The sequence below is a fragment of the Heteronotia binoei genome, chromosome 19 (genome assembly GCF_032191835.1).
Source record: "Heteronotia binoei isolate CCM8104 ecotype False Entrance Well chromosome 19, APGP_CSIRO_Hbin_v1, whole genome shotgun sequence".
Taxonomy (NCBI): domain Eukaryota; kingdom Metazoa; phylum Chordata; class Lepidosauria; order Squamata; family Gekkonidae; genus Heteronotia; species Heteronotia binoei.
The window spans coordinates 29,842,396-29,866,093 of NC_083241.1; the positions used below are offsets into that span (position 1 = coordinate 29,842,396).

General features: G+C 46.3%; 1 protein-coding gene across 3 annotated transcripts in view; it reads right to left on the minus strand.

Moving 5' to 3' along the window:
- The window catches only part of ZNF609 (zinc finger protein 609), a 120,504-nt gene extending 105,911 nt beyond the window's left edge, over positions 1–14,593 (minus strand). For 2 of the 3 annotated variants that reach the window (XM_060260382.1, XM_060260380.1), the window contains exon 1: positions 14,462–14,593. The gene's annotated coding sequence lies outside the window, so the exon portion shown is untranslated. Of the gene's footprint in view, positions 1–5,372; positions 5,473–14,461 lie in introns of those variants that run through there. The other variant, XM_060260381.1, reaches the window with a different exon arrangement.
- Between the last annotated feature and the right edge of the window lie 9,105 nt (positions 14,594–23,698).

Sequence of the window (23,698 nt, forward strand, 5' to 3'; positions counted from 1 at the left end):
ATCACAGGAGAGAAAATTCTTAGTGGAAATCTTCAGGTTCAGAAGGCTGTACCCTAGAACTGAGAAGTCTCACGGGCTGCATCCAGACCACTGATAATCTACAGATGAAGGTCATTACATGAGGACACTGCTTTTCACCCACAGGACAATTAACATCTCAAAAAGGCAAACATAAAATGAGCAGAAAATATTTTACAGTACCCATTGCTTTTTAAAAAAACTTAGAGGAGTTTGTTTCTTAGCTAATTTCTATGCTTCTTTTCATATTTTAGCGATCTATTAAAAAAAACCCACCTAGCAAACATTTTTAATAATAGGTAAAAGTTGTAACTTCATAACTACTGCTAATGAAAAACATTTGTTTGTATCCACATACCACTGCAAATAGTTGAAAGCACCAGTTAAATTCAGAAAAGGTATTTTAAAATCATCTGAAAAACTAGAAGTGCTCTGATCTGGATAACCCAGGCTAGCCAGATCTCATCAGAACTTGGAAGCTAAGCACGGTTGGCCTACCCAGTATATGGATGGCAGACCTCCACTGAATACCAGCGTCACAATGCAGAGGTAGGCAACAGCAAACCCTCCCAAACATCTCTTGCTTTGAAAACTCTACAGAATTTTCATAAATCAACTGTGACCTAACACCACTTTATACCACCACCATCTCCCCCCGCCCCCTCATTCAAATTTATTAATCGCCAATATATGCCTAAGTGTTCTGGCGCTTGTGCCTGGAAAAAATATTTCAAAACCTAGCCAGCCAACAAGCAGCATTACATTTTTCAGTGTCAGCAACACTGTTATGCAACAGTCCTAACAAAATAAAATAACATAAAATTTCTACTCATTGGAATCACACTGTTTGCAAACGGAAACATGGAATGTTTCCAGCCTTGCTTGTGCCTATATTTTTCTTAAACTTAAGTGACTCTTCCCTTCTCTACTCTTTTAAACATCCTTGTTTCATCACTGTAGAGAACTACCTCACTTTCTTCTAACCTTTCTGTTCAGCTGAACAGGTCTCCCATCAAGACTCCTACGGGAGGTTTCTGTGTTCCTCCATGCTAATGCTGGTGCTTACCTTTTAACACCCTAGAATTGCTTGGGAGTGAGGTGCCTAACTCCCTTCCTTCCATACTTTCCTGCTCATCAGTTAAAACCCTCCCTGCAAGCCTTCCTCTCTTTGCTCTGACCTGCAGAAGAAAGGTAGATGGCAACCAGAGATTTCCACCCCCCCACCCCGTGACAGCATATTGTCCTTGGACTGCTCTAGCCCTTGAAGCTTCCCTGGTGCCTACCTTCCACTCCTTTTGGTCCCAAGCTTTTAACTCAAGGGGTTTCACGGGTGTTTTTATGGTCTGCTTGTAGCCTGAGGGCTGTTTTATGACTTATAGGTTTTTAGGCTGGCATTTGGTGCTGGTTTTATGGACATGCTTGGTTTGTTATGTTTTGTTATTGATCATTTGCTTGCTGTAGTTCTTATGGTTTGTTGCATTGTTTTACTTTGCATGCTGCCTTCGGCAAGTCTCTGGAGAAATGGCACGTATGTTTTTAAACATCAGTAACCAGGCTCTGTTCTGTAGTTGCTGAAATCTGAATTTAGCCCTTATGAACATACACAATCAAAACGGAATACTCCATACAAACGGATCTCTATTAAACTGTATGACACTTCTAGCTGTAATCATTCTCCCTCTTCTTCTCATTATCTAAATGAACTCCATGAGCATGGTAACGCTCCATCCAATCAGCTGTCCTTGAGGGAGTCCAATCTTGGCATTACAAGCTGAAAGGCAGAAACACGTTCCTCTTCCCACTCCTTTATTCCACAGCTCATTCTCTCTTAACTCTGCCATCAACTTCAAGCTTTATATGCAATTTATTTCCTTTTTTTAAAAAAATGTTGCCCATCAGAGATTATAGAACAGTTCCACTCTGGATTTCTCTACAACTAGGTCTCTAAATATATATGTGACATATATATTTAATCTTTCTTATATTGCATTTGGTGCTTGCACAACTTAGTTTGTGACAAAACTAAGTTAAATGATGCTTAACAATCTGAGATTACTCAAGTCTACATTCACCAGAATTTAAAGCAAATTTTAATTAATTTGTATCCCTCAATGGGGTTGCCAGGTCTGTGTTGGAAAATACCTGGAGATTTTGGGGGTGGATCTGGGAGGGGAGGGGAGGGAGGGAAGAGGCCTCGGCAAGATACAATGCCTTCAAGGCAGCCATTTTCTCCAGGGGAGTTGATCTCTGCAAGCTGTGTATCAGTTGTAAAAGCAGGAAATCTCCAGGCCCCACCTGGAGGCTGGCAACCCTAATATGGGGGCCCAAAGCAGCTTACAGCATTCTTCTCTGCTCCATTTTATCCTCACAACAACCCTGTGAGACAGGTTAGGCTGAGAGAGTGTGACTGGCCCAATGTCATTCAGCAAGCTCCTACGGGACAATACAATTATGATTACACATCACTGTAGCTAATACAAAATAAACACCATGGCAAAAAAAAAATCCTATGAAGGGGAAACAAGAACGATAGATAGAATATTTGCATTAAATATTGTAGTAACCTCCAAAGTGAATGCCATGATGTATCAAGGATTGTCATGAATACCAAAAAATACAGAGCTGTGTGATACAGCAACGCAGTGACGTTCACCAACAGTACTGCCATATTTTTCAATAAGTTCTGAAACTTGCTCAGGATGACCCTCACTCTTCCATGACTTACGGTACCTCAAGAGTCTTGGTAGGAAACCTTTTTAAAAATAAAATTCTACTAACCCTGTACAAAGACGAACAGCTGAGGCAGATGGGAAGAAACTGAAAATAGCTGACGTTGTTGATACCCCATATATATTGTCCATGAGATGTCTATTGATCTTCTGGGTGGCTTCATTTGCCAAGTCAAGTCTGCTGAGGAATATGCCTCTTTCAAATTGGTTTAACTCTGTAATCCCACTGCCTGAGCTCTTTCGAACAAAAGATGCCAGTCAGCACTTTGCATTGCACGGTTAAGAGCTTCATCTTCCCAATCCCCTGCCACTTCAATAAGTGCTTGACGACAGCTGGGCCGTGCGCAGATGGAACGGAATTGATCCAATCCGCCCCCCCCCCCTCGCTAAATTGCACAGAATGTGAAATCTAGGAAGTTATCCTGCTCTTCCAAAAATAATCCAGTTTTTAGTTCATACGCCAGGCAAAAAGGAACCAATCCGTGACTGGGTCTGATGTGACTTGCATGTCTGCCCCTTTTTCTAAGTGGCAAATACCAGTGCCAAGAGCGCAATGCCAACTCAGCATTACAATGAAGGGCTGCACAGCAGACATCTCTGTCAGGAATCTTGATAGCATAAATAGCTTTCACTGCACCTTTTCTTAGAACATTAAGCAATATGATCCATAACCACAACTGCTCTGCGTGCAAGCAAGGAAGGGCTTAGAGCTTGGCCATTCAGGCCATACACTAAAACACACTCAGACTACCCAGTGTGCAAAGCATAAGTGAACAGGGGTAGCACAGCCCTTATCTGTGGAAGGCCAGAGAAGCAGCCTCCAAGATGAGGACTCAAAGCTGTAGCCAAGTTGTTGGCAGTCATGCTATATCCATCACAAAATGCAAACCCCAGGGTAACATTAGCTGTGCTGTACAAGATAGCAGTACTCACAGGTTACTATCTGGAAACATATGAAAAGTTCATCCTGGACCTATCTGCATTCTAATTATTATTGTGGCTCAAAGCATTCCATGAGCACAGAATTATGAAGCCCATCCCCAAAAGTACTCATAATCTTCAATAAATCCTGCTCCTGTAAATCCTAGACTGGATGCGATTTAGCAAGCCTCTGCTATCTAGCTTCTTGGGAAAGCTGCTCTACAAAATGTATTGTGACCATCCGGGCTTTAAGACGTAGGACTTGCTTCATGATTTATGTCATCTCCCATGGCTGAAGTAAAAAGGGGAGCGGGAGTGGGGGGAGAGAAAGAAGCTGCTGGAAATTATCTCAGCTAACTGTAATTTTAGTATTCTGGGTGGCAACTTGTGCAGTTGTAGGATTTGAAGCTATATGCCTGTTCCACACCAATGAGCACCCAGGGAAAAGCAATTATTACGGGGAACAGCTTTTTTTTTTTTTAACAAGTCCAACTTCAAAGCACCCTTGGCAAAGGCAAGCTAAATGAATGAATCAATCCAAATCAGCCATGTGGGCAACGCCAATAACCAAAGCCAGCAGACAGCAGAGAGTAAGTTCAGTGCAGGCAGCTGTAGAAGGAGAGCCCCAGACTGCCTGGGGAGTGACCTCTGTACTGACCTCACAGCCTGGCTTTTCAAACAGGTCACTGCAGGCTGTCTGCTTTACAGGCTTGGCTTGTTCACTTCTTCCTGGGTGTCACTGCCGTTGGACAGTGGAGAGGCCTGACCGAAGGTCTCCTGGGGGAGATCACAAATGGGACAGCTCTGGAAGGCTCACCGCCTTCAGCAGACACACACCCACAAAATGACCAAACTCTGAATCCGAAGGGTTTGTTGCTTTATTGGATAATGGCCTGAGCTCTGCTCGTTCAATAACTAATTAAGTGAGGCATGCTGAAACTAGATGGGGTTTTGTATGCCACAGCAAAACGCTTACCTGCCCTTTGCCATTTTTCTTCTGCTGCCATGTGCATGCCTGGATGCTGGGATGGAATGGCTTACGTTACCACTTTCGCCCCGGAGCAGCAGATCTGCCCTACCATGCAGCACTGAACAACTCTCTAATCTGGACTCAACAATGTCTAGAGGCAGGGATCATGCAGTTCTCTCTCAACTGGCTTAAAAGACTACATGGCTGCTTCACACCTTCCTCGTTTATCAAACATGGTAGCTTATTTGTATGGCTGAGGGGGGAAAACATATCCTTGATGAGCAGAGTGGCACAATTACCTCCCCTTACTTAAGATACAGGCTCCAGATTCATGTGCTCCTCTGCCCTTCTTCCAACCCATCAAGAGTTGCTCTCTCCCCTAGAAGTGCTTCTAAATCAAGATGTCTAAGTAGGGTCACAGGACCATAACGAACTTTGAAATACTTCCCCCCCCCAAAAAAAAACCTCAAATTGTAAAATGCAACATGTACATTTTAAAAGAAGGCAACACAGAACTATTAACATTTAAAGAGTAGGGGACAAAAAAACCTAAATTGGTGGTTCTGCAATTAAAGGACAAAAGAAGCTTTTAATATCCACGTATGTTTGCTTTTGTAAAAATGGAAAAGAAAGGAGCTCAACAGCTGTACTCATATGCTGTTGCTGACAGCAACCGTAACATCTGTGGAACAGCATCATCGTTATAAATACTGCAAACAGAACCAGGTGCTTACTCGCATAAATATACCCATGTAGAGATCAGGGACATCCTCTTGTGTTGCACAAAGGGCTAAAAACTGCTAGCTGTGCTGGGAGAAATGGGAAAGGCTCTTGTTCTTGTTGACCGAGTATGCTCAGTTTTTCTGGAAAACAGGCAGCAGGAAAGCATCTTCAGCATCCCCTTTTGGGTATGCATGCCATCTTCAACAGGTGCCCATAGCACCCTGCTGCACGCGCTCTCTCACAGAATAATTCTACATCATCAAATGTGCAGTTATGTATACCAGTAATACCCTGCCCCCGCCCCAGTGTGACTAACCTGCCTCTTGCTTTCGCAGTTATCACCAGGAGGAAGTTTATACTGCCAAAACACCTCTATCAGCAGGGAATTCCACCTGTACTATTTGACCACTTGCAACAACAGAAGGATTCTCACTCATCTAAATGATCCATGGGAAGTGTGTCCCTGGTGATCTGAGGGGGGAAAAGAGAAAGGAAGGATGAATTATTCAAAAGGGGCTTTTGCTGTTGTACAGGTTAAATCTGTTGCTGTCGGTTAGGTTTTTATCTGCACTGTTGTCAGAAAACCAGCATAGCTAATAGGGGCCTGGGAATATTAATAGGGATTCTGTTTATCTAAAATGAAAAATTCAAAAGTGGCAGAGCTGCCTCGTCACAACAGAGCAAAATAAGACAGTATAGAATTCTGATTCGGGGCCATTAGAGATTCACGGTGACACTCAAAACCAAACATGCATCTCCTTTCCCTACCATAAAGGGCCAGCTCAAAATGCTTCCTTGCATGAGAGACACTGCAGAATAAAATAAAACCAAATCCTATTAGAAGGTCATCTACAAGCAAACTTTGTATTAAAATTAAACATTAGCTTGAATTTGAAGATGACCAGAGAGTTACAAGGGGAGACCTGCAGGAAACTTCCACTCCTAGAGGCATTCCCCTTCTCTCCCCTCCTGCCAATTCAACCAGGCCCACCTCCCCCCCAGCAGCGGCTCACTGAGCACCTGGAAAAGCAGGCCCAGCAGCAGTGGTGGCAAGGCTTGCATCTCAGCCCATAGCAAGGAAGGAGGTGGCAGGGAGAGCCAGAGGAGCGCCACTTTGCCTCAGGCTGCCAGGTGAGGGGATGGGGGAGTGCCATTGCAGCTTGGAGGATGGCCCAGCTTGACTGAGGCACCTTCTTCCCTTGCCAGGTGAAGGCCCAGCCCCCCACTGGGTCGCACCAAGGGAAGGAAGGCTGGTTCCTGGGAAGGCTCCTGCTGCGGCAACTTAAAACACAGCTCCAGTAGCCGCCCTTGCATTCTCGCTGGCATAGGTAGACATGGCCTTGTTGTTCCCAGCCTCGCCAGCTTGGGGAAGTCTGAAGACAGTCAAGTAAGTTGCACTGTCTGCGCATGTGCAGACAACACTTTTTACTTGGGGGGCGATTTAAAGCCTCCAATGTATTCCTTTCAGTTTTCAGATTTTTCTGCACAGCTTGGGAGTGCTCCAAGTGTGCAGAAAAATCTTTTCTCCATGATCAGCAGATTTAGATATCCACACAGAAAGGCCATGTTGGGAATTAGACAGAGATTTTTTGTTGTTGCTACTATTCCTGTGAACACACAGGTTTTCAAGAACAATCATAGGCTGCACTAGAATTACTCCAGGTTTAAACAGCAAGCAAAGACAGCTGAAGTCATCACTGCAAGTCAAAGCATATTCATGACCAGCCTCTTCCAGGGGATTTAGGATGAAACGTATTATTCACAGCACATTCACGTAAGGTCTGCAAGTGAAATGTTAACAGGCTTCCAAACCCGCATACATTTTGAAGACAGATAAAGTTCATGAAGGTTAATAAGAAACACGGAAAAGAAGGGATCTCTGCGTTAGCAAATGTTGCACTAGATACCTAATCCATATCTTAGATTGCATCCTTCATTATTTTTGTGAATGCATTCTTTCATCCTTCCCTATTTGTAGTCCACAAGTCCACCATGTATCAGAAAGAAAGTGGGAACCTTAAGCTGACTAGAAGGTCTCCAGAAGACCTGTGTCTAGCTAACATCTCCCCCACCCCCAAACCCTTATTTTTCCCATCCCAGTCAAAATCTCCAAATGCTGCTGAAGTCCAAATACTGCACTCAAATAATATCACCTAAATTAAATACATACGCATCATTGTACAAGCTAATCCCGAAAGGAGGAATACAAATTTTATTCACGCAACACTGTCCAAAACTTGTCACCCTAAAACACTGTCCTAAAACTGGTACTGGTTGCCAAATGTAAAGAAAGAGACACTGAAACAGACCTTCAGAATAGCAGAAATTTTAATCCAAGAAAAAATAAACTGTGACTCATATCTGCCCACCTTGCGGCAGTGCGCCACATTAGGTTATGTCCAAGTGATACTCCCACCAGTTCCAAAGGTAGATTTCTAAAAGGGGTCAAACAAGCTTCACACTTTTAAATGGCTACTATTGAAGCTGACTAAGTTAAAAATGTTTAGAGGTATTTAGGTTAAAATTAAAATGTATATTTATACTTCCATTTGCACTTTTCAGTTTCTGATTTTTCTTGAGGAACGCCGCCTTTTTATTTATTTTCGTAGATTTCACTTTATTTATTTATATCACTATGCACTTTCTCCATGTCAAAGGAAAATCTTCATGCATTCAAGAATTTTAACTGAAGTTACTGGAAAAGGCAATAGCTGTTCAGCTCACCAATCCTAAACCTCAAGTACAAGACCAGCCAAAACATAACCCACAAAGCTGACTGGGTCTTTTAACTGCACAGTTTTTTTAGATACACAAAAAAAACCTGTCTGCTAAACCTTCTGGGATCTCCCTTCCTTCCTTCAACAACTCTCAGCCCATCCCTTCACAACCGTCAGAGGAAAAAGCAGTTGGCAGGCAATGCCCTCCAGAACAAACATTGCCCTAAAATCCAGTCACACTTCCTAGTACGAATCAACACTGACTGCAAGGATGGATTGTTTCCCGATGAACCTTCCTCTTCTCTTCATGAGAGAAATGCTGACAACCCAACTACAAAACACACAGAGAAAAGCCAAAGTGTTGCTCCTAAAGAAGGCGGCCAGGGGAAAGGCAGGTGATTTTCAAGTGATCTTTCAGCCCCACAATTCCCACACCCAGGTGCCTTTTCTTTTAGTCTTAACACCAACACCTAGAACCTCCTTCGTGGCCTGAAAATTTTGTTTGTTTTTTTTTAATCTGCTGACACAAGGCCACCAACTTATATTGGCCCCACCAACATGTGCCATATATATATACACATACATACATTATTTTATACATATATATATACACACACACACACACATATATATATATATATATATATAGTGTATAATATTATACACACACGCATATATATACATATATCGTGCTTATTTCAGAAGCTCCATAATAGACCCTAACAGACACCCAACAAAAGTTCCACTTGAAAAATATTATTTGCAAATTAAACAACTTTCTCTGTGCAACTTCTATCAAGGTAATACTTGAGAACAGACTGTCCTAAGCATGTGAAAACACATTAGCAAATCTTGTCCAACAGCAGTCAGTTCTGTTCATTATTATAATTTTAAAAACCATTCTTTGGTAAACTACAAGAGATTAAAGTGCATGTGTCAAGCCTTGGGGCACTTCTGTGGTCACTTCTGATCCTAAGAGGAATTCAAGAAGAGCTCAGAAAACATCTGGCCCGGTCCTTCAGTGAACTGCCAAGACACGAAAAGTACCTTTCCACAATGTGCGGACAATAATGGAGAAAGGAGAAGAAGAAAAGTTACATGGCTCCCTGTGTTCCAAAAGGTTTCCAACAAAGCATCCTCCACTACATCCAAGCAGTCACCTGACTTCAACCCCAGACCCCTGTACCACCACCCCTGCCAAATGAGAACTCAAATTAGAAGCCTGCATTTGAGCATACTACTATTGTTCTTCAATGAGTACAGGAAACAGATCCAACTCAAACTATCACCTGCTTCTGCATGGGTCCCGGGAAAGCCAGCCTTCGTCTTTACTGGGTATTCATGTGATAAGCCCCAAACTGCTTATGACATCAGATGGGGACCTTAAAAGAAATACACTGTTCATCACTTCCAACAGCAACTCATCTAAAACCCTAAAAAAGACAATGACCAATTTTGCACTAGGCTTTTAATCCTGGTTTAGCCCTGTCCGCAAGGTGATATTCTACACTAAAATCATAGAGCTGGTTTCTCTGATTCTAGTGTAGAATGTCAGTTTGGGGACAGAGTTAAACAAGGATTAAAGGTCTAGTGCGAAACTGGTCAATGTTTACAAGAGACCTTTCAGTATCCAGCCAGGCAGCTTGCTTTTGCTGCTGTTACTCCCAAGGTCAAGAAAGAATCTATCAAACATGCCCATGACACAGTATTAAGAGACCCAGCTTTATCCCAATTATACACAGGTTTAAGGCTACATAAGCACAACATGAAAAGTGACAAGAAACATTCTCAACATGGCCGCCTGGTGACTGCTGACACAGAAGCACATGGCAATAGATTCCAAACACCAGATAAATGACCACAGAGAAACATGGATGCATTTTCAAGCTTTACACCTTCAAAATATCAGCCTGTGACACCAACCAAACCATGTCCCAAATTAACATGGGTTATATTTACTCAAAATCTCAGAGCTCAAACATAAAATTTATGAAGTTTTGACACCAACATGTAACCCGTAACATCTTTCTCTAAATTAGAGGCTTAGACAACAGCTAATGAAATTTTTATTTTCTTTTTTCAATAAAATTCCAAAAGCAATCCTGGAAATTAAAAGGCTAGTGTGTCTGATATGAGCTCTGGGCATGCTGGTTAAAACCAGGTGTAAGATGTTGAGGAACAGACACCATTCAATACTACAACCTCAAAAACTTTAACAAATATTTTTGGTATACACTAATAATGATGAAGGAGCTGATACACAAAGAAAAGAAAAGAAACAAGCATCTGAGAAAGCTTTTTCAAGGGCATGGTCAAAGAAGTACACTCTTTCAAGGGAACCTGAAAGTTTGTCACAAAGCAATGCGATAGGTTCTAATAAAAGGTATTAAGCAGCTGATTTTACATGATGTGATATGGCTGCCTAGATTACCAGTAGGGAGGGAACAGGTTCTTATATACACAGTCAAAACCACATACAACTCAAATGAGCAATATAAAGATCTGGCCAGCAATTTCATATGTACAACTTGAGAGCACAGGCCTTGTTGAAGATCATCATGGTTACTCTTTCACTATATATTGTGGCAGCTAAAGGCTGTGAGCACAATGTGCACAGGTTCGGAAAATCCTTAGCACAGCACACAAAATATAAATCAGGTTTAAGAAATGTTTCTAACATAATATAGCTACTACTCTAAGGAAGAGAATTTGGAATGAATGCATTTGTGCATAGTAATCATTCCAAAAAGTATAAATCTCAAATACAGACATTGGCAAATGTTAATGCACCATAAGGACAAAACTCAAGAGCATCCAGGGAAAATACCCCAGAACATTTCAACCTGCCTGTACATTTCTTCTTATAGATACTGATAAGCAGCTTTCTCATCTCACCATACAGGGCACTGCTGTAGAATGCAGATTCATATTTGCACTAGAACATGCACAGATCTGTCCTCTTCTATTCTGGAAGTAGGCAGTCTTCAGATGAAGAAGAAGCAAGGCTGATATGATATGAAGCAGCAGAAAACCCGAAAACACACATGGGTTTGAAGGCCGTGTTTTCGGTTTCATTTATGCATGATTTATGTAATAAGGTTAACTCATTGAGGACAGTGCTTGTGATTTTATACAGTTCATATAGATATCGAAATCAGAAGCATTTCATTCCACAGGAGTATGGCCAACTTGTCCAATGTCCAAGATTACTAATCAGACTTCCAGTAGCATACAGGTTATGTATACACATACCTACTTTCATCTCCCATGCTGAGTAAGGCATGCTTATGATATCAGTCACTGAACAGAAGCAACCTGAACAACTAGTATCCACATGGAAACAGTACCTACCACAACTTGACAGATATCCTCCCTACCTACAACATCTGGCTAGATGAACAGACTTTAGACAGGTTCAGGTACACACGCACATCAGCAGATGACAGTATAATCAAATGGTGGTATGCACATGTGAAAGCATCATCACAGACTTTTATCTCAAGCACATCATTGGAAATACAATACTTTGCAATGAAGTTGATTCCTATGCTCAAATTTACACATCACATTAACCCCAAGGCAACAGTTCCAACATGTGTCAAAGTCACAACAGTCACTATGTACAGTGCCCAAGGAAAGGAACCAGAGCCCAAAACAAGCAATGATACACACAAACCAGAATCCAACCAGGCAATGATACACACAAGAAATTATTCCTCAAGCATTAAAAAAACCAAGCCATAGATGCTGTGGGAGGGACAAAATTCTGGGGGGCCAAATCACCCTTACAGCCCTCTTGAGCTAGACAACTCATGTGTTTTTTAAACTCTTTTTAAACTCACAATACAGGGTGGTACAATCTAGTAAGAATTTCAGCAGGTCAATCAAACATAGCAAGAAGTGGCTAACACCCAGTGTATTATTTGCATTATAGTCATAGGTTTTACATAACTTCCACAAAGTCTAAAGTATCATTTCCTATTAACATATATTATTATATGAATATATAACTCATATTATTAATTTTCAGGTGACGTTTGGGTTTGGATCTGAGTGATGTGATGCAAGAGGGGGGAACCCAGAAAGACTCCTCTGCCTGGGACCTCTCAGAATTCCAGTGGCTGGACTAGGATTTGGGGTGCAAATCCCTGCTTGCCTTAAGACTTTACTGAGTGACCTTGGGCCAGTCATTCTCTCCCAATCTTACTTGCTTCTCAAGGTTGAAGCGAAGATTAACAAAGAACCACATATCCTCCCTTAGCTTTTTGAATGAAAAGGGGGATTTTTAAAAGCACTCAAATAAAATGGACATTAAAAAGTGTGAACCACAGCATTAGCACCTCTGTGTAAATCCACAACATGAACTTAAGCTGCCCCTTTGCGAAAGTCTTGCACAAACAGGAAGCTGCCTTCTACCTAGCCAGACCCTGGGTCAATCAAGGTCAGCACTGCCTACTCCAATGGGTAACATCTCTCCAGGGTCTCTCAGGTAAAGCTGTGCCCTACCACCTGCAGCCTGCAGCCCAACTAGATGCTCTACCAATGAACAAGGATTTCAGGCAGCAGTCTTTGCCCATCATTTACTCTTTCAACTGGAGATGCCGGGGATTGAATCCAAAGGGGCTCTACTGCAGAGCTACACTGTGGCAACAACCCCCCTGAAGCTGTCTTCTACTAAATCAGCCCTTTGGTCCTTCTAGGTCAGTCTCATCTGCTCTGGCTAACCTCCCATCAAGCTCCCCCGTCACTGGCAGTCTTCAAGCAATGGCTGGACAAACACTTGTCAGGGATGCTATAGTCTGATTCTGCATTGAGCAGGGGGTGGATTAGATGGCCTGCATGGCCCCTTTCAACATCTCCATAATTCTATGACTCCCCGACCCTTTGGGCTGGAGACTAACCCTTCTGGGTGCCAAAACAGGTGCTCTACCAGGCAGCCAGGCTCGCAGGTGTATGGGCTACCTTTCCCCCAACCAGCCACCCCCGCCTCCAGACGACCCTGCATTCCACGGGCCCAAGGGCAACCCCAGGCAACCCAGTGTCATCCTGCATTGTGTGTACAGTGTACGCACGTTCCCATGTCCTGTTAGGAGAGAGGCAGCCATGCAGAGAGAAACAATCGCTGGCATGCAGCCCTTCTCTCTCCCCCTCCAGAGGGGCCCTCGCATGCCTGGCAGCAGCGGCTGTAAGGAGAATCCGGGCAAGCATGGCACGCAGGCCCATAGCTACAGTGGGGCCCAGGCCACTCCATTCAACCTCCTCTTCCATCTGTACGGCCCCTCCATTGGAGGGCCTCCAATCTGCCCCCTTTGCTCACTGCCACTTGCCGCCACTCTGAACAAGTGCAGCATTGCTGCTGTAGGGGCTTTAGATTGGCACATGGAGGGGGGGGAAGAAACCCCCAATCTGCCCCCCTTTGCTCACTGCCACTCTGAACAAGTGCAGCACTGCTGCTGTAGGGGCTTTAGATTGGCACATGGAGGGGGGGGGGAAGGAACCCCCAATCTGCCCCCTTTGCTCACTGCCACTTGCCGCCACTCTCAACAAGTGCAGCATTGCTGCTGTAGGAGCTTTAGATTGGCACATGGAGAAGGGGGAAGAAACCCCCAATCTGCCCCCTTTGCTCACTGCCACTTGCCACCACTCTGAACAAGTGCAGCATTGCTGCTGTAGGGGCACATGGAGTGGGGGGGAAGAAACCCCCAATCTGCCCCCTTTGCTCACTGCCACTTGCCACCACTCTGAACAAGTGCAGCATTGCTGCTGTAGGGGCACATGGAGTGGGGGGGAAGAAACCCCCAATCTGCCCCCTTTGCTCACTGCCACTTGCCGCCACTCTGAACAAGTGTAGGGGCTTTAGATTGGCGGGGGGGGGGGTGTGGAGAGGAAACCTACTTGCAGCTGGATCCCCCTGGAAGGTTTACTGAGTTAGACAAATGTGGAGCTGTTGCTTTACTTGAAAAGCAGAGAAAGTGTTCAGGGCCAAACTGGGTGGCCCATCCCAAAAAAAAAAACAAAAAATGCTGCTGCTGCTGCGGGCCCCACCAAACATGAAATCCTGGCAACGGCCCGGGGCTTTTGTGCGCGCGTGGGAACCCACTTACCTGCCTCAACCGCAGAAGGGGCGCGGGGGGGGGGGGGGTTGGGGGAGGGGAAGCCAAAGACCACGATCTTTTGGGAAGGGGCGGGGGAAGCAGCCCCTCCTCCTCCCCCTCCCGCAGGTCCTGGGGGGGGGAAGCGGCTCCCTCCCTCACAGGGACTCTCCGCGGTCCCCTCGGCCTGACAGGCTCCAGCCGCCCGCCATGAGGAGCCCAGCCCGGGCAGCACCACCACGACTACCCCCTCCCCCACACACACGCGGAGCCCGCCTCGGCCGGACTTACCCTCCGGTTCCGGCCGGTGCCGGGCGCGCCTCTCAGCCATCGACGCCGTTTCCCTCCATGGAGCCGCCGCCGCCGCTGGCTAAGGGCCTGGCCCGACGGCCGCCAACAACCCCGCCGCAGCCGCCGCCGCCGCCATTCTCCTCAGCTGCCGTCGCCTGAGGTGAGGTGAGAGGAGGGGGGGGGGCGTGTGGGGGAAGGGAGGTCCCTCCTCGCGCCGCCTGCCTTCGGCAAAGCTCGACTCTGTTCGGCCCTGCCCGCCCGAGCCTCCCGCTCCCTCCCTGCGCGCGGCCACCCCGGAGAAGGGGACGCAGAGCAGGCGCAAAGCCCCGGATCGGAGGCGAGGAAGAAAACGCGGAGCGAGGATCGAGCGGGAGGGGGAAACCCGGGAGAGGGGAACAGAAGGGAAAACCCGGAGCGCGGATTTTGAGAGGATTTGTGGGGAAGAGAGGGGAAAGGGCGGGTGGCGCAGCGGATGCAGGGAGGGCCAAAGTGTAGCAGGGCAATAAAAGAGGAGGTGCAGGGTTTTATTCCTGCGTCGGCTTTCGCGAGCCAGGGCACATGGGAAACTAGGTCATTGAGTGTTATAGAACTGGAGAAAGGGATTAATAGAATTGCCAGAGCAGAGTTGGAAGGTTTGGGGGTGGAGCCTGGGGAGGGCGGGGTTTGGAGAGGGGAGGGGCTTCAGCGGATATAACACTATGGAATCCACCCTCTAAAGCAGTCATTTTCTCCAGGGGAACTGATCTTGGTGGCCTGGAAATCAGTTGTAATAAAGGGAGATCTCCAGGTGCCACCAGGAGGTTGGCAAACCTTGGAGATCACTTGAGACTGACTTGACCCTTTGATGTACATCGTTTATAGCCTTCTTTTCTCTCTGGGACTCAAGGTGGATGACACAGAGTGAGTCAATACAATTGACGAATGGGGCTTTCAGTAAACCATGCAGTAGGATTCTGTTGGTAGAAGTCTAAAAACAGAACTGAAGCAAAGTCTAAGTCTTGACATGACACATTAATGTGATGCAAAATTCCATATCAGAATCACAGCTTTAACAGGTTATACAAAGTAGGATAGATGACAATCCCTAATAATTTTTTCCAGGGCTTTTTTTGAGCAGAAACACATAGGGACACAGTTTGGGCTGGCTTGGCATCTGGGATGTAGCCTAATATGCAAATAAGTTCCCGCTGGGCTTTTTCTACAAAAAAAGCCCTGTGTGAAACCATGGTGATGTCAGGGATGCGGCCTAATATGCAAATAGGGATTCCTGTTTGGCTTCCCCTACCAAAAAAAAGCCCTGATTTTTTTCCAGGTAACTCTATGAATCATTTAGTCTGCTGACTATGGAGAAGCTGAACAGCAGATTGGCATACAACATAATGAAGATGTTTTAACAGATGCAAACAGGAATAACAAGTTAAGTCTATAAGGTCAACATTGTTTAGATTTAATTCCGGGGGGGAAACAGTGGAGCAAATAAATATGTCAAAATTGGTGATAGAAGTATAAATCCATCCTTCTTAAATGTGGAGTGCTTAGAGTAATTAGAGTAAAACATCATGATGCAATGTCACCCCAGAGTCGGAAATGACTGGTGCTTGCACAGGAAACAACTGGTGCTTTCCCCTTTACCTTTAATTGTCCGAAACCTTAAGTAAAATTTGTTGGACTTAAAGGTGCCACTGGACTCAAACTTTGTTCTATGGCTGCTTCTCAGGAAGATGATTCCAGTGGCACTTGAGAGATGAACAACATTTTATCCCAGGTAAACTTTCAGGGTCCTGACCTGAATAGCCCAAGCCAGCCAATCTCATCAGATCTCAGAAGCTCTGCCGGGTCGACCCTGGTTCATACTTGGATGGGAGACCACCAAGGAAGTCCAGGGTTACTATGCAGAGGCAGGCGATGGCAAACCACCTCTGAACGTCTCTTGCCTTCAAAACCTTACAAGGGCAGATCTCACATCATCCCTCGGAACAGCTGTAGCAAACCTAGAATCCTCAATTCATGCCTCTGACTTTGTCTGCTGCCCCGTTCACCTGTTTAATTTCCCGCCTCCTGTTTTCCAGCCATTGCCCGACACACTCCTCTGCATCTGAGGAAGGGAGCTGTGACTCGGAATAAATTAGGCAAGTCTCTGAAGTGCCACAGGACTCTTATTTGATTGTTGCTTCTTTGCGGCATCTGGATCGAGGCGGCGTGGCAGTGCTGATGTTGTTAGATCTGTCGGCTGCGTTTGATACGGTTGACCATCAGTTACTGACCCGCCGCCTAGCCGACAGAGGGGTTAGGGGGTCGGCCCTACAGTGGCTTTCCTCCTTCCTCAAGGGACGGGGACAAAGGGTGGCAATCGGGGGTGAGCTGTCCCAGCGGCGCACACTAGATTGTGGGGTGCCGCAGGGAGCAGTTCTCTCCCCAATGTTATTTAACATCTACATGCGCTCCCTTGCCCAGATTGCCCGGAGGTATGGGCTTGGGTGCCATCAATATGCAGATGACACCCAGAGAATCTCGACCTGGCATTGCAGGCTGTGGCAGGTTGGCTTAGGCTGAGTGGGTTGAAGCTGAACCCGACAAAGACAGAGGTCCTTTGCATGGGTCACGGCGCTCTGGGAGGAGAAATTCCTCTCCCGGTCTTTGACGGTGCGCCGAGTCAGGAGCTTGGGAGTTCTACTGGAGCCTTCATTATCAATGGAGGCCCAGATAGCAGCCACTGCCAAGTTGGCGTTTTTTCATCTGAAGCGGGCAAGGCAGTTGGCCCCCTTCCTAGAGCGTCGGGACCTAGCAACAGTGATCCATGCAACGGTCACCTCAAGGTTGGATTACTGTAATGCCCTCTACATGGGGCTGCCTCTGTGCTGAACCCGGAAGCTGCAGCTGGTGCAGAACACGGCGGCTAGGCTGTTATTAGGGCTCCCGAAATGGGAGTACATACAGCCAGGGCTACGCGGACTGCACTGGCTGCCAGTTGTATACCGGGTTCGCTACAAAGTGCTGGTTATTACCTTTAAAGCCCTATATGGTCGAGGACCTGCCTACCTGAAGGACCGTCTCTCCCCATAAGAACCCCAGAGAGCACTGAGGTCAGGGGGGAAGAACTAACTGACTATCCCCGGGCTGAAGGAGGCAAAATTAAAGAATACTCGTACATGGGCCTTCTCCATTGCAGCTCCACACCTATGGAACCAGCTCCAGAAGAAGTGCGGGCCCTGCGGAGCCTTGAACAGTTCCGCAGGGCCTGCAAGACCTTCCTCTTTAGGATGGCCTTTACCTGACTGAATGACTGATGGACTCGTCTTAAGTGATTCCGCCATCATACATACTTGCATCTAATAGAATAGCGCCAGAAATGTTAATGTTAAATTGGAATGTTTTAAGTTGAATGTTGATTTCAAATTGTTGTATAATTCATTGTACAGACTGATTATGTTGTAAGCTGCCCTGAGCCTGCTTCGGCGAGGAGGGCAGGATATAAATAAAATGTTGTTGTTGTTATTGTGCAAAAGGACGGAGAAGCAGCACTGGCCAAAATATCCAAGCTGGAAAATGTGCTGGAAAATGGGGTCCTAGCAAACAAGGAAGGATGGGATCACAAAGGGAGAAGCCATGACAGGTCAGGCCAGTGGTCCATCCAGTCCAACATTCCATGTCACACAATGGCCAAAACCCAGGGGCCGTCATGCGGTTCACCATAAGAGAAGCCCTGCCAGTGGCCCATTCAGTTCAACACTCTGTGTCACACAGTGGCCAAAACCCAGGTGCCATCAGGAGGTCCACTAGTGGAATCAGAATTCCAGAAGCCCTCCCACTGTTGCCCCCCCCCAAGCACCAAGAATACAGAGCATCACTGCCCCAGGCAGAGAGTTCCATCTGTACCTTGGGACTAATAGCACGGATGGACACACATAGGAAGAGGCTAAAAGCCAACTTGCAAAGAAGGGATACCCTGTCTTATTTATTTGTTCCAAGCAGGCATGTGTGCAAACCCAGATGGAGTGCCTGATCACGGCTCTACTTAATACTAGCGGATCTTATCTCTCAACGAGACCTGTTTGGCTGGTATGGCACCAGTTCTCTGGCGTTGGTGCCAAGATCTAAAGAGCTCATCTTTCCAACACAGCACAGACGGCACCTCTTGCAGTTTCAAAGCCTTTCAGCTGTGCCGATTACATTATTTTTGCGCATGGCTTATAGTTCTTATTTAGTCATGGTGAAAAGTGCCGTCAGTTTGCAGCCGACCTATGGCAATCCCCATTGGGTTTTCAAGGAATCCCGAGGCGGTTTCCCATTTGCCTGCCTCTGCATTGTGAACTTCTGGACCTCTTTGGTGGTCTCCCATCCAAGTACTAACCAGGGTAGACCCTGCTTAGCTTCCGAGATCTGATGAGATTAGGCTAGCCTGGCCCACCCAACTCAGAGCTTCCTAGTACATTTTTAAATCCAGCCCACCCTCCAAGGCAGGGGTGTTGAACTCATTTGTTATGAGGGCCGGATCTGACATAGAAGAGACCTTGCTGGGCCAGGCCATGTATGTACCTATTGAAGATTAGGTAGCAGAGATATAAATTCTATAAAGGACACAGACGAAAAAATATTTTTAAAAAATACTTTAAATAAAACATGCTTAAAACATTAGCACTTGTTGGTCTTAAAGGTGCTTTCTTTGTATCTCTCTCGTGGGATTCAGGGAACTGGACAAAGGAAGCTCTGGCTTTCCTTCCTTCCCCAGGGGACCAGGAAGAAGGGGAGCCTCAGTCAATAGAAGGAAGAGAGGCTTGGCTAAGTGGTTCTGCTGTGCAATCTTGCCTGGCAAGGCAAAATCTGCCCCCCCTTTCCTCCCCAAGGGAGGAGCCTCAGCCAATGGAGAGAAAAAAAAGAGGTTTTGCCCTGTAGCTCCTTTGCGATTGAGCAAGCCTGGCAAAGCAATCTGTGATGCAGAAGGAAGTAAGAGAGAGGGAGAAGGAAGCAGATGACAGCCAGTTGCTCGGCGGGCCTGATAGGAGCCTTCTGGGGGCTTGATTTGACCCCCGGGCTGCATGTTTGACACCCCTGCTCCAAGACATTCAGGATGGAGTACACAGTTCTTCCGTCTTCCAGTTTATTTTCTCAACAGCCCTGGAGGGTAGGCTAGCTGAATCGCTGGCCCAAAGTCTCCCAGTCCTCTCCTCCTTTATTTTGTCTTCACACCAACCCTGCAGGGTAGATTTTGTGACCAGAGAACCACTGGCCCAAGGTCACCCACTTCGGCCCTCTTTTATTTCACCCTCCCAACCACCCAGTGGGGGAGGATTCGCTGACAGAATCACTCGCCCAGGGGCCCTCTTGTTTCACAGCAAATTGGAATTTGAATCTGGGTCTCTCCAGCCTAGTCCAACACTAATCAGTAAGAATTGTGGAATCAGCTCCCTAGGAAGGTGGTGAGCTCCTCTTCACTGGCAGTTTTGAAGCAGCGGCTGGACATAAACTTGTCAAGGATGCTCTAGGCCAGGGGTGTCAAACTCATTTGTTATGAGGGCCAGATTTGACATCAATGAGACCTTGTCAGGCCGGGCCATGCGTCATGAAATGTAATGCCAGGTAGCAAACACAGACAAAGACAAATCAATATTTTTTTTAAAGCTTAAAATAAAACATGCTCAAAACGTTAGCACTCTTGAAATATTTTGTTTATTTAACAGTCTCTGATAACGAACACCTCTAGTTCAGAATTACTGCATCATAAACCGGAGACAATGTCTGTGCTGTAGCAATCTTGAGTATGCTGTTCAGGTGTGTATCTGTAAATTGCAAACCCACTTTTGATTTGCTCACAAGCCTGGCATGTTTGACACACCTGCTCTAGGGTGATCCTGCATTGAGCAGGGGGTTGGACCAGATGACCTGTATGGCCCCTCCCCACTCTGTGATCCTATGAATCACTGCATCATGGGCTATATCTGTCTGTGTGTGTGTGTATAATACAAACACATATAGTGACAGTCAGAGTGGTGTGGGAGACTGGTTCACCTTCCCTTTCTGCCATGAAGCTCACTGGGTGATCTTTCTCAGCCTAGCCTACCTCATAGGGCTGTTGTCAAGGGAAGAGGGGAGAAGGATGTGGTGCCACCCTGAGTTCCTTTTGGAGAACGGGTGGGATAAAAATGTAATAAATACAAAGCTGTAAACTTTCTCAAAAAATTTTATTTTCCAGACCATCACACCAGTTTGGTGTGCCAATTTATGGTAAAGCTGCAGTACTGCAGTCCAAGCTCTCTGCTCATGACCTGAGTTCGATCCTGGCGGAAGCTGGGCTCAGGTAGCCAGCTCAAGGTTGACTCAGCCTTCCATCCTTCCAAGGTTGGTAAAAAGCTTGCTGGGGGGTGGGGTTGGGAAGTGTAGATGACTGGGGAAGGCAATGGCAAAACCACTCTGTAAAAAAGTCTGCTGTGAAAATGTGATGCAACGTCACCCCAGAGTCAGAAACGAATGGTGCTTGCACAGGGGACTACCATTACCTTTTACTTTAAGCTTGTGCTACCCTGAATCTATTAGCTTCCAAAATCCTGCAATACTTTTCCTCCCCACCCCCATATGTTTGCTGTATCTCTTCACAAGGAGGTATTATCTTTGCAAACTGAGCCGGGAAGAGCAGCGATTGCAACCGAGCAAATCAACAACTGCCCATACAGAAGCGTTTTCTGTTGTGGCTCCGGCCATGTGGAATGGTTTGCCCGAGAAGGTCAGAAAAGCTCCCGCTCTCCTGGCCTTCCACAAACTATGTAGAACTGATCTATTCAACAGAACAAAGTTTGAGTTCAGTGGTAGCTTTAAGACCAACAAAGTTTAACTCTGGGCTTTTGTTTGCGTGCACACTTCTTCAGCTGCATGCACGCGAAAACTTACACCCAGAATCAAACTTTGTTGGTTTTAAAGGTGCTATTGAACTCAAACTTTGTTCTCTTTCCTCAAACCAACACTGCTACCCACCTGATCTATTCAAGAAGGCTTTCTGCACACGGAACAGGATCGCACTTTACAGAACGGTTAACAGACTCACTATTGTTATTTTCTGTTGTTGTTAGCCGCCCTGAGCCTGCCTAGGCGGGGGAGGGCGGGATACAAATAAAATTTTACTTTACTTTACTTACTTGGTGCAGGACTGTAGTCTGCTCTGCACTGCTGTGTATCGCCTACTGTAAGCAGAATCCTATTCTGTAATTTCTGTACTGCAACTGCAATCTAGAATCATAGAGTTGGAAGGGACCTCCAGGGTCATCTAGTCCAACCCCCTGCACAATGCAGGAAACTCACAAACTCCCCCAGCATACCCCCAGTGACCCCTTTTCCATTCCCAGAAGATGGCAAACAAAACACACACACACACCTCCAAGATCCCTGGCCAAACTGGCTTGGAGAAAAAGCATTGCCTGGCTCCAAAGTGGTGAGCAGCATCCCCTGGGTGTGTAAGAAACAGCCATGAGAACTAAGCAGGGACACAACCCTTCCTGCCCTCCCTCTCATGATCTGCCTAAGTTCCCAGAATCAGCATTGCTGTCATAACATTTGCCACGTTAATACTTCTGCTGTGCGTGAGTTCTTTCTGGTGGTTCCAAACTTCTAAAATCCTAACACATTGGTTACTGAGAGAGCAATCCAAAACAGGTCAGCTCAGAGCTCTACAACAGTGGTCCCCAACCTTTTTGGCACTAGGGACCAGTTTTGTGGAAGACGATTTTTCCACGGACCAGTGGTGGTGGGTGGTGCGATGGTTTTGGGATGATACAATTGTGCACTTTATTTTGGTGTGGTGGTTAAGTGTGCAGACTCTTATCTGGGAGAACCGGGTTGGATTCCCCACTTCCAGCTGCTGGAATGGCCTTGGGTCAGCCACAGCTCTGGCAGAGCTGTCCTTGAAAGGGCAGCTTCTGTGAGAGCTCTCACAACCTCACTCACCTTACAGGGTGCCTGTTGTGGGGGAGGAAGATAAAGGAGATTGTGAACCACTCTGAGATTTGGAGTGGAGGGCAGGATATAAATCCAATGTATTATTATTATTATTATTGCATTGTAATATATAATGAAATAATTATACAACTCACAGCCCGGTTGCTAACAGGCCATGGACCGGGACCAGCCCACGACCTGGGGATTGGGAACCCCTGCTCTACAATACTCGGTTCAGTGGGACTTGCTCCCAGGAAAGCGTTCTTAGGATTGTGCAGCCAACATCCCATTTTGTTGCTTGAACTGACTCACTATGTGTAATCCACCTTGGGTGCCAGTGAGAAAGGCAGACGATGCATAAAGGAAATTAATAAACAAACTGTGGTAGATTTGCACCACAACACGAGCAAACAAACCTCAGCTGTGCCCAGTTTGAGGTCTCCTACTGATAAGAATGCAGGCAGCACAGACTGCCCAAAAGACACTAAATCAAGTCTGGATTTTCCCTAGAACAGGGGTGGCCAAGCTGTGGCTCGGAAACCACGTGTGGCTCTTTCACACGTAGTGTGTTGCTCTCAAAGCCCCCACCGCCCCATTGGCTGGCTTGGAGAAGGCATTTGTCTCTTTAAATCACTTCTCCAAGCAAAGCCAGCTGGTGGTTCGATTCTCGCATTCTTGCATTTAAAGTTAAAGTTGCTTTATTTTCACCTCTCCCTCCCCATATTCCTTCCTTCCCTCCCTCCTTCCAGCTCTCTATTGCCCTAGAAGCTAAAATGACTAAACTGAGGCTATGGTGCTTTGGTCACATTGTGAGAAGACAAGAGTCACTGGAAACGACCAGGCCTTGAATTCAGCAGGAGCTCACAGGAGTGCAGCTCCTGAACCTTTCTGAGGGTTCCCCCTCCTCCTCCCCACCTACCTTGTCCACTGAACAGTAGATGCAACTGCATAACAATCCCTGGATTAGGAGAGCTGGCAGCCAGCCAGCCACCAGGAGCTTTGCCACACCCAGCAGCCCTCATTAACCCCTGGAGAAGCCTGTGCCACTCTTTCTCCACTTCTTATGTGATTTAAAGTGGTGGGTGGCTTGCTGGCCTTCTGACTATGAGGGGTGGTGGTGAAGGAAAGCCCCAGGTGAGCTAGGCCTGCTTGGGCTGGCTGGATCTCTAGCTGCTAGCCCAAGCAGGCCTCACTCACCCGGGGCTCTCCTTTCTTGCATCGAGTTGCTTTTGGCTGGTGGGGGGACAGCATATGCTAATGTTATGCTAATGAGCTCCACCACCTATTTTTCTACAAAAACGACCCCTGGAAAAG